At 43.0% G+C, this 16,313-nt stretch overlaps 1 protein-coding gene across 1 annotated transcript in view; it reads left to right on the forward strand.

Moving 5' to 3' along the window:
* Window positions 1-622: 622 nt before the first annotated feature.
* Window positions 623-16,313, forward strand: part of LOC311234088 (uncharacterized protein) — a 33,356-nt gene continuing 17,665 nt past the window's right edge. Inside the window, exon 1 of the mRNA XM_084321199.1 lies at window positions 623-782. The gene's annotated coding sequence lies outside the window, so the exon portion shown is untranslated. The remainder of the gene's footprint in view (window positions 783-16,313) is intronic.

Raw genomic sequence — 16,313 nt, forward strand, 5'->3', positions numbered from 1 at the left:
ATAAAAGACAACCATTTGTGACGATGAGAGATTATAAATCTGAATGTTTGGACATTGCTTGTGGTGTCCCCCATGGGTCAGTGTTGGGTCCAAAACTGTTCATCTTATATATATGTAAAGGGTCAGTTTTGCCAAACTGCAAAGCCGCCAGACGCCAGTTGTCATACATTTTAATCTTAAAAGTTGTTTATAAACCTATCCCAAAACGTAACCACTCCCACACGCTAAACATACAAGATAATTAATGTAAACATTTTCTTCCGGGCCCTACGATCTTGTGTCTAAAGTTTGCAGATGGCCAACAGTTGTCAAGCTGATAACTTCCGGTTTAGCGATTTTGCCTTCAAAATAAAAGCGCAATCAATTATAGTATTGATTGAATGGGTACAATACAGTACGGCTCAATACACACAAGTAAACTGGCTTTTTATCGAAGCGGTACCAAAACGAAATAAAGCATTGTAGCAAAATCAAACTCGGCATATTGATATTATTCGGTGTGATGCTTTTTGTTGGAGCTGACTTGAGAGCTTTTATTCTGAACATTTCTGATCGGATGTCTAAACAACGTTGTTGCTTGCGTGATACAGCCGTAGCCATGGGCCTAGCCTGTGAGCTGACGCCCTTGTAGTGTTGTTATTTGATGCAAAGATTTAGAAAATATTGTATTCACTCATCATGCCCAACAACAGCCATAAACATCTAACGTTAGACATTACGCCGCCCGTGTTCCCATTCGTTTTGAAGAAGACGACCGTGATATTCGCACCGTAGCTACTGCTGTAAGTTAACGTTACATTAGCTACAAGCTATATTCATTTCTTACTGTGTCATTTTGAGTGTTTCATAAATGTTTCAATAGACAAATAGGTTTACAGACATATTTGTAGACCACAACAAGGTATGTGTTGTTATATCGTTAGTAGTTTAACGGTTACACGTTTAGTGTGTTGTGATATAACTATGCATTTATTATCTACTGTGCTTGCTAGCTGTCAAATTCGCTAACAGATTGCAGAATGGGTACAGTACAGTACAGCTCAATATACAATTGTTAAGGGGATGCAGACCAGAGAAAGACTTTCGTCTAGTTTACATCAGGGTCCCCATTTTCAATTCATCATAACATATGACACACACGACATACAGATAGACTACTGCTACATCTATAAATTTATGACATACCATACTTAGTCATTTACTGTACATTGGAGGGTATTGGGTTAGGACATTTATGTGGCCAGTTTCGAATTGCAGTCTCCCGTAGGTGTTCTTTGAGAGTGGTTTTGAAAGTGGGTAGTGATTCACATTCCTTTACAGCTTTGGGTAGGGCGTTCCACATTGATGTGGCATAATTGCGAAACATGTTTAGTCCCTTGTTTGAGCCGAATCTGGGTTTAACATGATTTGTGGAGCTCCCTCTGGTGTTGTGATCGTGGTATATTCACTGACCTTTGGGAAGTATTTTGACATGTACATGGGTACCTTGGTCGTGTAGTGTATCTTGTAGACCAGGCCCATTGCAAGTTGCTGTACTCTGTCGTCTACTCTAAGCCATCCTAGGTTGTCAAAGTGGGCAGGGGTGAGGTGGGTTCTAGGAGTAAGGTCAAGCAGTAGTCTGACCAGTTTGTTTTGAGATGTTTGTAATTGTGTTTTTAGCGCCTTTGAGGTGCTTTGGTACCATGAGGTGCAAGCATAGTCGTAGTACCCTTGAATGAGTGCTCCTGCCTAGGACCTTTGCTCTTCTCTGTATTTACTAATGACCTATCTTGGGCTACCAAATGTGCTACAACAGTTCTTTATGCAGATGATTCAACATTGTATTACGCTGCACCATCATGTAATGTACTTAATGAAGTTTTGAGCAGAGAACTTAAAGTTGTGCATAACTGGGTAGTATGTAATAAACTTGTCCTTAATATCTCCAAGACTAAATGTATTGTACTGGGAACAAGGCACAGGTTATCTACAAATCCAAAGCTTAATTTAAACTTGTGTAATTCGGCAGTTCAACAAGTTGAAAGTACTAAACTCCTTGGAGTGATGCTGGATTGCACTCTGTCTTGGTCTCAGCATATTAATTATATTGTTTTAAAAATGGGAAGAGCAATTGGTATTTCCAGGAAATGTGCTTCTTTTGTTGCCCGTCCCCTTTTATGTCAGATAGTGCAACGTTTAGTTTTATGTCATCTTGACTATTGCTCTGCGATGTGGTCATCTGCTGCCAGTGGTGACCTCAGGAAGCTCCAGGTGGTCCAGAACAGGGCAGCACGGTTGGTACTGGGCTGCTCACTAAGGTCTAATGTGAGCCGTATGCATGCCCGCCTCTCTTGGCTTAAGGTTGAAAATAGATTGTCTTTTAATATACTTGTGCTGTTCAAGTTGGTCATGAGCAGTAAAACTCCTGTTTTTATACATAATCAGATTGTTTTTAGTAATACTGTGCACAAGCATTACACTAGCATTACACTAGGGCAGCTTGAATTGCCAGGTCCTAGAACCAGCGCTTTGGGGAGATCTTTTATTTTTAGAGCATTAACTCTTTGGAATGGCCTGCCTCGGAACCTCTGCTGCATTTACAGTAGATTCACTTTTTAAAATAATCTTAAATAGTTTTTAAATTGTTTTTAACACTGTAAAGTAATTTTTTGTTTTTGTTTTACACTAATGTAATTTTAGCTATCTTAATTGTTACAGTAGTTTCATTATGCATTGTGTGTACTGACTTTTAATAATTTTGTTTTTGCAATAGTGATTGTTTTTGTATGTTTTTTGTGTGTGGACCCCAGGAAGACTAGCTGGTTGCTATCGCACCAGCTAATGGGGATCCCTAATAAAATAAAAAAAATAAAATAAATCTGCCAGAGTCTTCAGGGTATTCTTGTTTACCAGAGAGGAGATCCGGTACAAGAATCGAGTTTGTTGGTTGACTTTTTTTATTACATTGGATGCCATTTTGTCACAGGAAAGATTTGCCTCTAGGATGGAACCCAGGTACTGTAGGTAATCTCTTCTTTCCTTGTGACAATATTGTCACCCACTGTAACTGAGAAGCCGTCGGTCTTGCTGAGTTTGTTATTTGAACCGAAGAGAATGGACTCTGTTTTGCCCATGTGTAATGATAGTTTGTTATCAGCGAGCCATATGCAGATTTTGCCTAGTTCCGAGCTGAGGGTTTTTTCAACCTGTAACTTGTTCTTGTCAGAGACCAGCAGGGTCTGAGTCGTCCGCAAACAGGAACAAGTTGCAGTCACAAGCTGACGACATGTCATTTGCATAAATTAGGAACGTCAATCCAAATGCATAGCGGAATCGTCCTGACGTCACGTGACATCAGTGTTAACATTAACTATAATGTTAATATTTTGATCGTCCAAACGATCAAACGTTGGATGACAAACAAGCAATGCAATGTAGCTACTAGCTCATTGGAATCTGATGGGAATGAATGAATGAATGAAAACTTTATTTAACAGATTGCAGAATGGGTACAATACCACGACTTTGTGAATTGGTGTGATGAGAATTACTTGGACCTCAATGTCTCTAAGACTAAGGACATGATAATTGACTTCAGACACAACCCCGATCATCAAGCCAGTGTAGCTAGTGTAATTCACGATGAGGACGTCCAGATTGTTGAATCGTACAAATACCTGGGAACTGTGTTTGACTGTAAACTGAAGTTCAACTTAAATACAGAGTCTATTGTTAAAAAAGGTCAGCAGAGGATCTACCTGCTGAGAAAGCTGAACTCTTTTAATGTTAGTGCGAAGATCCTGATCGCTTTTTATAGTTCTTTTATTGAAAGCCTCCTAACTTTTTCTTTTATCTGCTGGTTCAGTGGCCTGTCCATTAAAGATAGGAACAGCCTACAGTCAGGGGGTGAATTTAGAGCCCGCCACCCGCCATTGGCGCTCAGTTTTTACGTTTGGCGCCTCCCACTGAGAGGTCTGCCCGCCGTGTGGCGTGTAATCAATCAATCAAGTTCATAACGATACTCTTATTTTGAAAATCTGTGCGGGTCTCATTTCCGCCCCAAGCGCAGCTCCAGTCATAATATCGATGGCTCCGGCAGTTAGCAACATTCGGTTCGTATGATACTCTTATTTTGAAAAAAAAACGTGGCAACGAGTCATATGCGCCCAGCCCTGCAGCGGGATACTATTGGCTTCTGCTCGTATCAACACAGAGGCAGTCTGCTCTAGTCTAGAGCGGACCTCCATGAGCTACCGTTACTGTTTAAACAATGACCCAGTCAACTATTCACTTTTAGTTTAATACATGACGAGGCATTGTCTAACGGTATCTAGCTGGCTAGCTACTGATAGCTGCTGATATCAACAAATGCTCCAGCAATAGTCGACTCGAGTGCATAATACCTCAGTTCCCTCATTAGCTAGCTCACGTTAGCAAGCTCACGTTAGCTAGCTCACGTTAGATCTATATGTCCCAGTAAACTAAATTGTCTTAACGTTATCTAGCAGGCTAGCAGTAGCTACAGATAGCTCCTGATATCAATGTCTTATAACATTGATTCAATGCGTATTCTAGCTGAGGGCATGTTGAATGTGATTTGACCAAAGAACCGTAACATTATACCAATAGGGTACAGCTGCAGCGCCGGAGAATCCTTGCATGCTGAATGTAGGGTCTAGCTGAATATAGGGCCTAGCTGCAGCGCCGGAGAATCCTTGCTGGAGCTGGAGGCTACTCAAGTATACACACAGACAGTGGAGCTGTTTGCAGATAGCGAGCATTTTTACTTATTGCGTGGTGGCGATGTCTCGCAGATAATACAACTACAAGTATGATTATATAATATATATTTTATTAAAAAGAATTTGTTTATATAAAATATATATATATTTTTTATTAAAAAAAAATTTGCAGGTAAGAAATATGCTTGGCGGGTAGATTCTTCCCATCTACCCGCCACTGGCCGGTGAGTCAAAAAGTTAATTTCGTGCCCTGCCTACAGTACATAGTGAAAGTGTGCTCCAAAATAATTGGAGTAAAACAGAGAGACCTATGTATGTTCTCTCTTGCCGTTTTGCGTTCTGATTGGCCGAGCGCGCGCATGAGCCGCGACGCGCTCCTCAGCCAGCTCCTGAGCCAGCTCCTCAGCCAGGCTCCGCTTAAGGCAATTTATACAAATGGAAGTATTGATTACGCCGTAACGAATCATTAAAAAAATATACCCTTAACTGGAATATGTTGTGCCTTTACACATATGTTGGATTATGTAATTGGTTTGTCATGACAAACCAATAAAAAATCGCGAATTAACCGGTGGCTACAACAACACACAGTAACTACATGCATCATTGTTTACAACTGGACACGGACGTGTTAAACGGCAATCAATTATTTTAATATAACAGTCCGGTTCTGTGTTTGTTTGTGTCTGTAGATTGTTGGTGAACAACTAACTTTAGGTTAGTTTAACGCGTCCGTGTCCAGTTGTAAACAATGATGCATATAGTTACTAGGGCTGACCTTCGATTTTTTTTGGCAATCGAAGCTTCGGGGCCGAGCTTCGATTTTAATTCGAAGCTTCGAATTAAAAAAAATTAATTTTCTTTAGATATAATGATTTTTTATTTTTTTTTATCTTATGTTGTGGGACTTGTACAGCACTTTGACAAACTTTGTTGTTTTTAAATGTGCTCTATAAATAAAGTGGATTGGATTAATGAATTAAGTAGCCCCTTTCGTGACTGTGACACAGCCAACACGGCTGTGTGATTTAATTCAAGGTGGATCGCTGTTGTCGTTTGAACAACTTCAGATTTCATGGGAACTACCAATCCCCCAAATCAAGAATGTTTAAGATGAATGAAGTAAGATTTTGATTATTTGAAATATGGCCTGTGTAGACTAAACTATGCACAGAATTATGTCAGTCTACAAGGTCCGGCTACCTTGTAGACTCCACTACAGACTAGGGATGCCCCGATCGATCGGCCCCCGATCGATATCGGCCGATAATCAGTATAAATATGCGATCGGTGATCTGTGATAATGTTTTATTTTCACCGATCGTCAAACCCGATCTCATTCGCTGTCGCTGAGTTCTGTCTCAGACACCGGTGGTGCGGTGTCTGCTCTCGAGTCCAGCCCCTCCCGCACGCATGTAAACACGGGAGGACGGGGTGTCGGCGTCTCCCTGAGCTAACGTTAGCTTAGCTACAGTTACAAAATGACCCAGTCAACTATTCACTTTTAGTTTAATACATGATGAGGCATTGTCTAACCGAACGGTATCTAGCCGACCAGCTACCGATAGCTCCTGACATCAACAAACGCTCCACAAAGTCTAGTAGAGTGTATGATACCTGTTAGCTGTTAGCTGTTAGCTCACGTTACGTTAGCGCAAGCTAGGTCACTGTTCAAAACGAAATGTCCCATTGAACTAAATAATTCACTGAGGCGTTGTATTAACGTTATATATCCGGCTAGCAGTAGCCACAGATAGCTCCTGATATCAATGTCTTATAACACTGATTCGATGTGTATTGGAGCTGAGGGCTTGTGAATGTGATTTAACGTTAAACCAATACTAGGGTCCAGCCTGGGTCCAGCTGCAGCGCCGGAGAATCCTTGCCGTAGCTCGAGGCTCCAGCTGCAGCTCCGGAGAATCCTGGCCGTAGCTGGAGGCTACTAGAGTACACACAGACAGTGGAGCTTGTTGCGTGGTGGCGATATCTCGCAGATAATACAAGTACAAGTCTAATTATATAATATATATATTTTATAAAAAAAAAAAAAGTTTTTATATAAAATAAATTTTAATTTCTTTTAATCAAAAACGATCGGTATCGGCCGATATGGCTCACGACGATCGGTGATCGGTATCGGTGGCAAAAAACGTGATCGGGGCATCCCTACTACAGACCAATTATCAGTGAATGTTCATGCATTTTTAAGAAGGGCTACTTCCACAAAAAAACAAAGAACTCACCAAAACATCTCAGTAGCACCTTATCTAAATGTTCTATTTCATATATGGAGATTCATATTTATTTATGTATTGCATGCATTTCTACATTTCTACATATTTCCTATTTTGTTTATTCATCCCAGTATCTTTCTTTCTTATGTGTGGTATTCTACAAGGCATTTACATTCACATTTACATTTAGTCATTTAGCTGACGCTTTTATCCAAAGCGACTTACAAGTTCTGTACGACAAGTCATCAGGAAGGGCACAACTCTATCAGCTGAGTAACAATATTCATCAAAGTGTTGCGTGTTACAGTGTAGGTTAGTTTATTAGGACAAGTGCATGACAGTAATAGTAGTTAGGGTTAGATTTATTTTATTTTATTTTATTTCAGATAATGGTTGAAGAAGTGCGTCTTTAGTCGACGGCGAAAGATTGGACGGGATTCGGCTGTCCTAACTGGGGTGGGTAGTTCATTCCACCATTGTGGGGCAAGGACTGAGAATAGGCGTGTAGGTGGTGTATATGTGTTTGAGGATGATATCCTTCAAACAGGCAATAGTGATTGTAGCTAAGGGGCTACACAACCCGGACTGTATTAAAAGATTGTTTAGATTAAACCACTACTGTACGCTAAGCTTTTTCACTAGGGGCACACTTGCCCCTAAATGAGAAATTTAGGGGCAAAAAAAACAAACAATTTTACCATTATTTATATCGATTGTTTTTGATTTAAAAAAAATAATTTTATATAATTTTTTTTAATAAAATATATATATTATATAATCATACTTGTAGTTGTATTATCTGCGAGACATCGCCACCACGCAACAAGTCAAAATGCTCGCTATATGCAACCAGCTCCACTGTCTGTGTGTACTCGAGTAGCCTCCAGCTACGGCCAGGATTCTCAGGAGCTGCAGCTGGACCCTATACTGTAGCCTCCAGTAGAGCTGCCGCGATAACCGCATTACCGCGGTATCGCTGTTGCATCACGCTCACCGCAGAGTTAGGCTGAATACCGCGTCACCGCTGTTTTTTATCATAATAATAAAGTTGGCTCTGCGGCTCTGCAGATACCCCCTACTCGACGCGTCACACTTTGTAGCCTCTGAACGAAAACAGAACGCCGCCATCTTTACTGCCTCGCTAAGGATGCATTTCATTCAGGATTTGTTTGCGACAGAACCAAGTGCAATAAACAAAAAAGAATGGATTCACTGTGTATTCTGCCTTATTTATTGATGAAACAAAACCGACATCAACCCAATTTACCACCGAGCGGAGAGTTTAGTGTCACAACAAGATCGCTGATGTGTTAAGTTTGTTGTTGTTATCCGATATACACAAGAGGTAACGTTAAACCCGGGTTTGCTTGGTAGAATACACAATGAGAGGTAACGTTAGCTTTGGCAGAATAGACGCAACGAGAGTCTGGTTAATGTTGTTATTGATTGATTGATTGAAACTGTGTTAAACTCTGGCTTGCTGCAAGCCCTCGGACATCTATGCCCACGGAGCTTTCAGTGTACACAAGCGAGCGGCGGCGGCCCCGCCTGCATCCCCATTCCCCAAACGGAGTAGTACCTGGCTGCAGTGGAAAAGGAACGAAGTACCAGGTGCCTAAAGCGGGTCGAGTCGAGTAGGTAATATGCAGTGGAAAAGCGCCATTAGACTAGAGGCAGGCTATAAGAGTAGACTACTAAAAAAAAAAAAAAAAAAAATGCATTCAAACTTTTTTTTTGTGCGCACTGTGCGGTAATTACCGCGGCGGTAGGAAATATTTAGCAAATTCGTGCGGTAAGGAAAATATCAATACCGCGGCAGCTCTACCCTCCAGCTACGGCCAGGATTCTCCGGCGCTGCAGCTGGACCCTATTGACTATATTCAGCGTGCCCTCAGCTCGAATACGCATCGACTCAGTGTTATAAGACATTGATATCAGGAGCTATCTGAACTATTTAGTTTAATGGGACGTTTAGTTTTGAACAGTTAGGGTTGGGTACCATTCACATTTGAACCAGTACCTGGGGATCGATAATGGTATACGACGACAGGGCTTGAGACTAACACCGTCCCGTCGTCCCGGGGGAAATAAAATATGTATTTGGGATGAAGAAAAATCCTCCACGGGGCCGGGACACAGTCGGGACGAAGAGGATTTATTTTCCCCCACTTGGAAAATGTCAACTGCGCCGACTGTCGGTGCGTGTCTTCCGAGTGCTCGCTTTAGTTGACAGTGGCACGAATATTTACCAGAGAGGAGATCCGGTACAAGACTCTAGTTTGTTGGTTGACTTTTTTGATTACATTGGATGCCATTTTGTCACAGGAAATATTTTCCTCTAGGATGGAACCCAGTAGGGAGTAGGGAATCATTTAGAAAGCATACAATGAGACTAGTACAGTTAATTTGAGATTACAACAACGTTACACTTTTGGTTAGGCTACTACTACCCAACGTTAGTTCTGTTTTGAATAGGAATTGTCCCTCCTCATGCCTTTGCTCCTAATGTGTTAAACCCTTCAAAACCTACCGGCCCCTCCAGGGGCCCATTTACCACTGCTGCTTGAATGAATGAATGAAAACATTATTTAACAGCTCGCAGAATGGGGGGCGGCTGATTGGCGCAGTGGGCAAGGCCAGGGCTCTACAGTGCGACCATTTTACTTTCATTTGCCCCTAAGAATATGTGTGTGTGAACCATTAGCGGCTGCGGCGGCCGCCATGAGCTCGCAGAACAAGGCAAGCAACTCCCCTTGCATACCTTCTTCCACTCACGTCACTCACGTACGGGAGGCTGCACCGGGCGCCATCGTACGACACGGCAGATAGCTGGGCATCTCGTCTCGGGGGTGGAGGTTCTAATCCAGTCCCAGAGTACAAGGAACCCCAGGGAGACGTAGCACTCCCTGCCACTCCCCGAGGGGGAGAGTAACACGTCTCCGCCGGGCCTTCGAACAAGAGAGCTCCCGCCCCCTCCATGTAATCCTTAGTTTCCATCGGAAATGGAGAAGAGGCGAGAGAACTCTTGCTCGGCTCCAGCACAACACTACAACTAGGCCGTTCACCCCCGCTGCTCTGCGTCTTACGACGAGAGCGAGGCAAAGAGTCTGCGACGCAAATCCCCGGCCACCAGAGGAACTGTCGGCCTATCGGCCGACTGTCCCCTGGCGGGGGAACCAGGGCCGGAACCCGGCCACCTCACAGGAGATGGGGGCTCAACGGCCCCTCTGCGAAGCACACTCTCTTCCGGGCGCCTCCTCTGCTGCTAATCGTTAAAAAACTACAAGTCCCACATTGCACTCAAGCCAACGGTCCAATCACAGTAGAGTGACCTGACCGGTTTCAAGGGAAAGAAAGGAAATGACCAATCGGAAGCTTTCATTTGCTTTTTTACTTCCGGAAAGTCCGCCATTGCGCTATGCAAGGCTTTTCCGAGACGGTAACATTAAGTTTTATGTAACTTATTCTAGTCTTACCAATAGCAATAGATTTTAGAACACCTAGATTTATCGATAGCAATAGTAATATAACGTTAATGCAACAAAACTAATGCCTTGCGTTGTTAATCATAACGTTGATTAGGGGTGGACGGTATAAACAGTATACGGTATAAACGGTATTAATTTGCTCTACGGTATGGATTTTTACTATACCGTGTAACCGGTAGAGCAGCTCTAAAATAGCAATGACGTCATGTAACCACAGCGCGACTATTTCAATCGCATTTGCCCCTAAAAATAGATAGAATTAGTCATAGATAATAGATATGTGCAAACTGGAAAAAGTTATTTAGGAGGCTTCGCGCAGTGGGCGTGTCAACACGCAATTGTCATTTCATAATAAACACATATCACCGCGGCGCACAGCAAGTTTCAATTTCAGTTCCTGGCATTTTTAACCAGTGGAGAAAGGTAAGAGATGATCGTTTTTCTTATATGAATTATTCTACGTTAATAAAACATACCTGGTGATCAACTACAGTTTGCTGTAAACATTATGATATGCGTGTAGTGTTATGATAACGACGGCTGCAGCGGGAGCCGGGAGGACAGCTTCAGCAGTGGATTTGCGAATAGCATGCAGCTGCAGAGCCAGCGGCGCTTTCAGGTCAGGTCCGCTCAACAGCGCCCCCCCACCCAACGGCTGAAAGCTGTGACCAGACCTGAAAGGCTCTGCGGCTCTGCAGCTACATATGCTTCTAGCAAAATCCAGCATCCAGCCCGGCTGTTTGCAATGGGAGCAGCACGGACTCGGGACTTATTTTATTTGGAATATAATGACTTTATACGCAAAAGTAGCCTAGTTTTAAGTTAAAATATTATAAATCTACATGCCTTGAGGATGTCATTCTTTATATAGCCTGCCTATCAGGCAAAAAAAATTATTCTAACGGAAACACTGATACCGTGATATATACCGTTACCGTCTATGCTTCAAATTATACCGTGATATACATTTTAGACCATACCGTCCACCCCTAACGTTGATGCAGTAGCATATGTCGTTGTGTTGGCTGTAACGGACATGAGAATAACATAACACTGTGTACACATTAAAATTGCGATAATCGGGGCGGCTAGGTGGTGTAGTGGGCAAGGCACTCGCCACCAATGTGGAGACGCTGGGTTTGCGTGTTCGAATCCAGCTCTCCACATTGTTTTCAGTTTAGCTGGTCGCCCGCAGTAATACACATTGGCCGTATTACGGGGAGGGAAACTGAAGGGTGGGGATCGGGCGTTGTGGACAGCGACTCCTACAGGTCGGTTGGTGCGCCTGCGCAGTAGAATCAGGAAGTGTCGGGGGCAGCGTGAGCCTCCCACGCGTTACTCCTCGCCACTGAGAGATCGAGCTGCGCAGGTGAAAAGATGCGACTGCTGTTACCTCAAGTACTGGAGGGGACTTGTGCTATGTATGACTTAGTCCACATTGCAGCCGGCTTGTGGGAGGCAAGAAACAGCGTTCGTGACAGGGGAGGGTTGAATTGGATGATACGAAATTGGGATGGGAGAAAATATAGAAAATGGGAGAAAAAGTGGATAAAAAAAAGAAATTGCGATAATCGATTCTAACATTTTCAAATCGATGCAGTGGAATTTTCCCCTTAGGATCGATGCATTGCGATGCATTACACCCCTACACCAAAGTCACTGGCCCACTGTGCGTGTGTGTATGTGCTAACTTGGCTAGCGTTATCAACAGCAGAGATGGGTGCAAGCGGTGTGACGTAATTGGCAGAATCGACTGTCAATCAATAGTCTACCTGACACGCAAACTCATAAACAATGTTTCTGTACCGGAGGTGTACAGTATTTCAATAGGCAACCCTGAAAGGATAATTTTTCTAGAAGAGCAACACTAGCCAAAACATAGGCATTGTATGCATAAAAGGGGCAAAAGCTAAAGTTAAGTGACTGTTACTTTTGTAGCAGTAGTTCAATGTCACTGTTTTTTTTATTAGGCCTAGTTGTTGGCTACAAGTAACTTTGCCACAGTAGGCATTGATCACTTAATAGTTCAAATGTCTGTGTCCCATTCCCGTTTGCACACGCAGATACACACACGCGCACACAGTGGGCCAGTGACTTTGGTGGTATGTGCTATTGCACAGATGTGTGTCCCGTTCCCGTTTGCACATGCACGCACAGTATACATTTATAAAAAAACAAAAATAAAACTCTGTTACTTGAAATATTTTCACTGTGCTCCTAAATATTTTTGTGTGCTTTTAAATGTCTTTGTGTGCTCCTAAATTTGTTCATTTAGGAGCACATGTGCTCCTTGGGAAAAAGGTTAGCGTAGAGCCCTGAAGGCGCTCGCCACTAACGCAGGAGATGCTGGGTTCGAGCCCAGCTCTCGGCGTTGCTACCGGCTGGCTGGTCGTTCATACTAACACAATTGGCAAGTGTTAGCGGGTCGGAAAGCCGGTGGGTGGGGATTGGATGTTGTCGACAGCGACTCCTACAGGTCGGTTTGGTGACACCGGTGCGGCGGAAACAGGAAGTAGCGGGGGCAGCGTGAGCCTCCCACGCGTTACTCCTCGCCACTGAGTTCGAGCTGCTGCAGTGAAAAGATGCGACAGGCTGCCTCCTCGTGCACCGGAGGGGACACGTGATGCAAGGCTTCTGTCCTCACTACAGCCGACCAGTGGGAGGCATAGTCTAGCAACGTTCAAAACAGGGGAGGGAAGAATTGGATAATACGAAATTGGGATGGGAGAAAAATAGAAAATGGGGACAAAAAGTGGATAAAAAAAAAACAGATTGCAGAATGGGTACAATACAGTACGGCTCAATACACACAATTGTTAACACATTGGTTGCCGTTCACATAGATTTAAGTTTCTGTGGCCCAGCGGTTGAGTGCCGGAAACGTAGATCTACGTTTTTGTCTCTGTTTTCCTTTTATTAGCTATTGCCATTCATAATCCATCGAGGCACCTTAATGGCATGCTGTACTGAATGTGTCTGAGATCACAGCCTAACGCCTTGCGGACGCTATTGCACTCCATTTGAAACAATGTGGTTTCTTTTCTCTACCGAGCTGCAGCGTGGGGGCGGGTTCTAAACACTCAAAACAAGGGCTTGTAGGGATGGCTTGGATACCCCGCCCGCCCGTTCATGTGCAATGCCGGATAACGTCGGAGACAGGGTCACTGTGGATATCTGGAATGGCGATCAGATAATTGGATTATTCTTTTTGCAGTACACCAGAGACCAGGTAAGGACTCTATATTACCAATCTTGCGTTGATCCAATATTTTTTTCCCTGCGATCGCTCTGTGTGTATGTGTGTACGTGCTGTGTAGGGATGGGTACCTTTCACATTTGAACCGATACTGGTACCGGTACCTGTGAATCGATACCGGTACCCAATGGTACCTTTTTTCGGTACTTTAGTCTCTAAAAATTGTATCTACCTACGTCAGTTGTAAAAAAATAAATCAAAACTTAATATTTAATAAATAAATAATGTATTATTATTACTTTATTATTATTTACATCTTACTGATGTAAAGTATTTTACAACTGATTAAACAAACAAACAATCTAGCAGCAATGAACTACTCTGCTGCTCATTGAGTATTCTAGCAGTTCTTTTCGCTCCCCACTCACTGTGTGCTTCTCCCCCGCTTTGGAGAAGACCCGCTCTGCGGTGTGTGTGAGGCTTGTTTACCGACATCACATCCTCTACTCTTCTGTCTTGAGTTGTGCCGGTGTTCTGCTTGCACTGTAGCCCTAGGAGCTAACGTTATGTCCGACTGTTAGCTAACGTTAGCTTAAGAACGTTAAACGGGTTACAAATATGTGAAACTATGGAAGGAGTAAGCCGACCGCTAAAAATAAAACCCACTGCGGCAGCGCGAGCACATAGCAAAAGAACGTTTCGAGAGGAGTGGAAGTTTGGAGATAGACGGTAGTGTTTCAAGAGACTGGCTACAGTAATATGATGCTGGGCTGTAGTGATGAGTTGTTCCGTGTGGCGCAAGTATGTAAAAAAGAAAAACAGAAACAACACGTTTGTCATCTGTAGTAAATAAATGAAGCTGGAATCCATTCGTGACCATGAACAGAGCCAGTGTCCCGTTGTGTCCCGGATTCAATCTCCTCTCCTCTAAAGACGCTCTGTGGCTAGGCTAACAGCCATGTCAGACAGAGCAGATGTGGAAACTGAGCTACACTTTCTAACAACCTGCCCACTACCAAGATATCAGAGACATATACTCCCCAGTCCCCATGAATTGCAACCACCCAAAGAGAGAGGCTCATTAGGCTTGCATTTCTTTGCATCAAAGATGCTACAATCTTCAGCTTTAAAAAATATGCTGTGTTTGACCAAGTGTTTCCTCAAGTTGCTTGTATTACCCTTCCCTGCTTTGCACGTCACGTTACAAATGTTGCAGAGAGTTGTCAGCATCTATTTTCATAAAGTGTAACCACACTTGCGACCGTTTTCGACTTGCCATATTGCCCTGACTGCTTTACCTATAGTCAAATCCTAGGTAAACATGTATTGTGCGCAACATGCCGTTCGTGCGGTTTCGTTTTGCGATAAACGAAACCTTGACGTCATCCAACTTATAATATAAATTTTAAATAAAAAAACAATTCATAGGGCATGCGTCTAGGGATGGGTACCGAATTCGGTACTTTTGAGGTACCGAACCGAAACACGTGACGTCGGTACTACCGAGTATCGAATCAAGTGAGAAACCGATTTTTTTTTTTATTTTTATTTCTTTTACTTTTTTATTTTCATGTCAACGTTCACACGCACAATATATGCTTACCTAGGATTTGACTTGATTCAACAACAAAGCAGTCGGAGCAATGACAAGCCGAAAACTTGTAGTTATTTGAAGTTTGGATTTTTTTTTTTCGACTGAGGTAGGTAAATTAAATTTCTTGAGACTAAAGTACCGAAAAAAAGGTACCATTGGGTACCGGTATCGATTCACAGGTACCGGTACCGGTATCGGTTCAAATGTGAAAGGTACCCATCCCTACATGCGTCCACCTATCTCACATTTCCAGCTGAAAAACGCTGGCAGTGCGCTGGTAGTACTGGGGTGGAGCGCTTGCGGTGAGAAAAAAATAACGCAGCGCAAGCCTTTTGTAGCTATGACAACGAGCTGTCAGTCACCAACCTACCTGATGACGAGAGAGAAAGAACTCTAGCGACACCTACATGACAGCCATCTTGTAATAATAACTTTTATCGTATTTTACCACCGCGGTTTTGTACATATAGTATATTTTAATATACTTTATTGTATATTAATTATATATATATATTGTTATTACCTGACACCACAGTTCGCCCTTTGCTTTTTATTAGCTTTTTATTAGTGTATTCGTGTAGTTATTATTATTATTTGTGCCGTCTCTTGTGGGTAGACAGGCAGGCAGCTCCGGTGTCGGGTTACAAACAGAGTGGTAGATATGATAGGCTGTGATTGGTTGTCTGAAAAGACACTCAGCGCATCGCTCTGAAAAGTTCAGAAAGTTTCAACTTTAAACGCTGTGTGCGGCCGCACAAAAAAGCTGAAAGGCGCTGAAAAAAGAAGCCGACTGCAGCGCTTTTCCTATATGCGGCCGCATACGCTCCCTCCCCATTGGGATACATTGAAAAAAGACGCTTGCGGTCATAAATATGAGGCAGGTGGACGCGGGCCCTTATACTGTACATTTTTTTTAAATAATCATACATTTTTATAAAAAAAAATGTAATACCGACAACGGTATCTCACGTGAATCGATACTCCGTAGTACCGATGTGTTTCGGTAAGTACCTTTTAAAAGTACTGAATTCGGTACCCATCCCTAGTGCTGTATCCCGTTGGTCACATCACGGGACGGAG

The sequence above is a fragment of the Notolepis coatsorum genome (assembly GCF_963971535.1).
Source record: "Notolepis coatsorum genome assembly, chromosome: 1".
NCBI lineage: Eukaryota > Metazoa > Chordata > Actinopteri > Aulopiformes > Paralepididae > Notolepis > Notolepis coatsorum.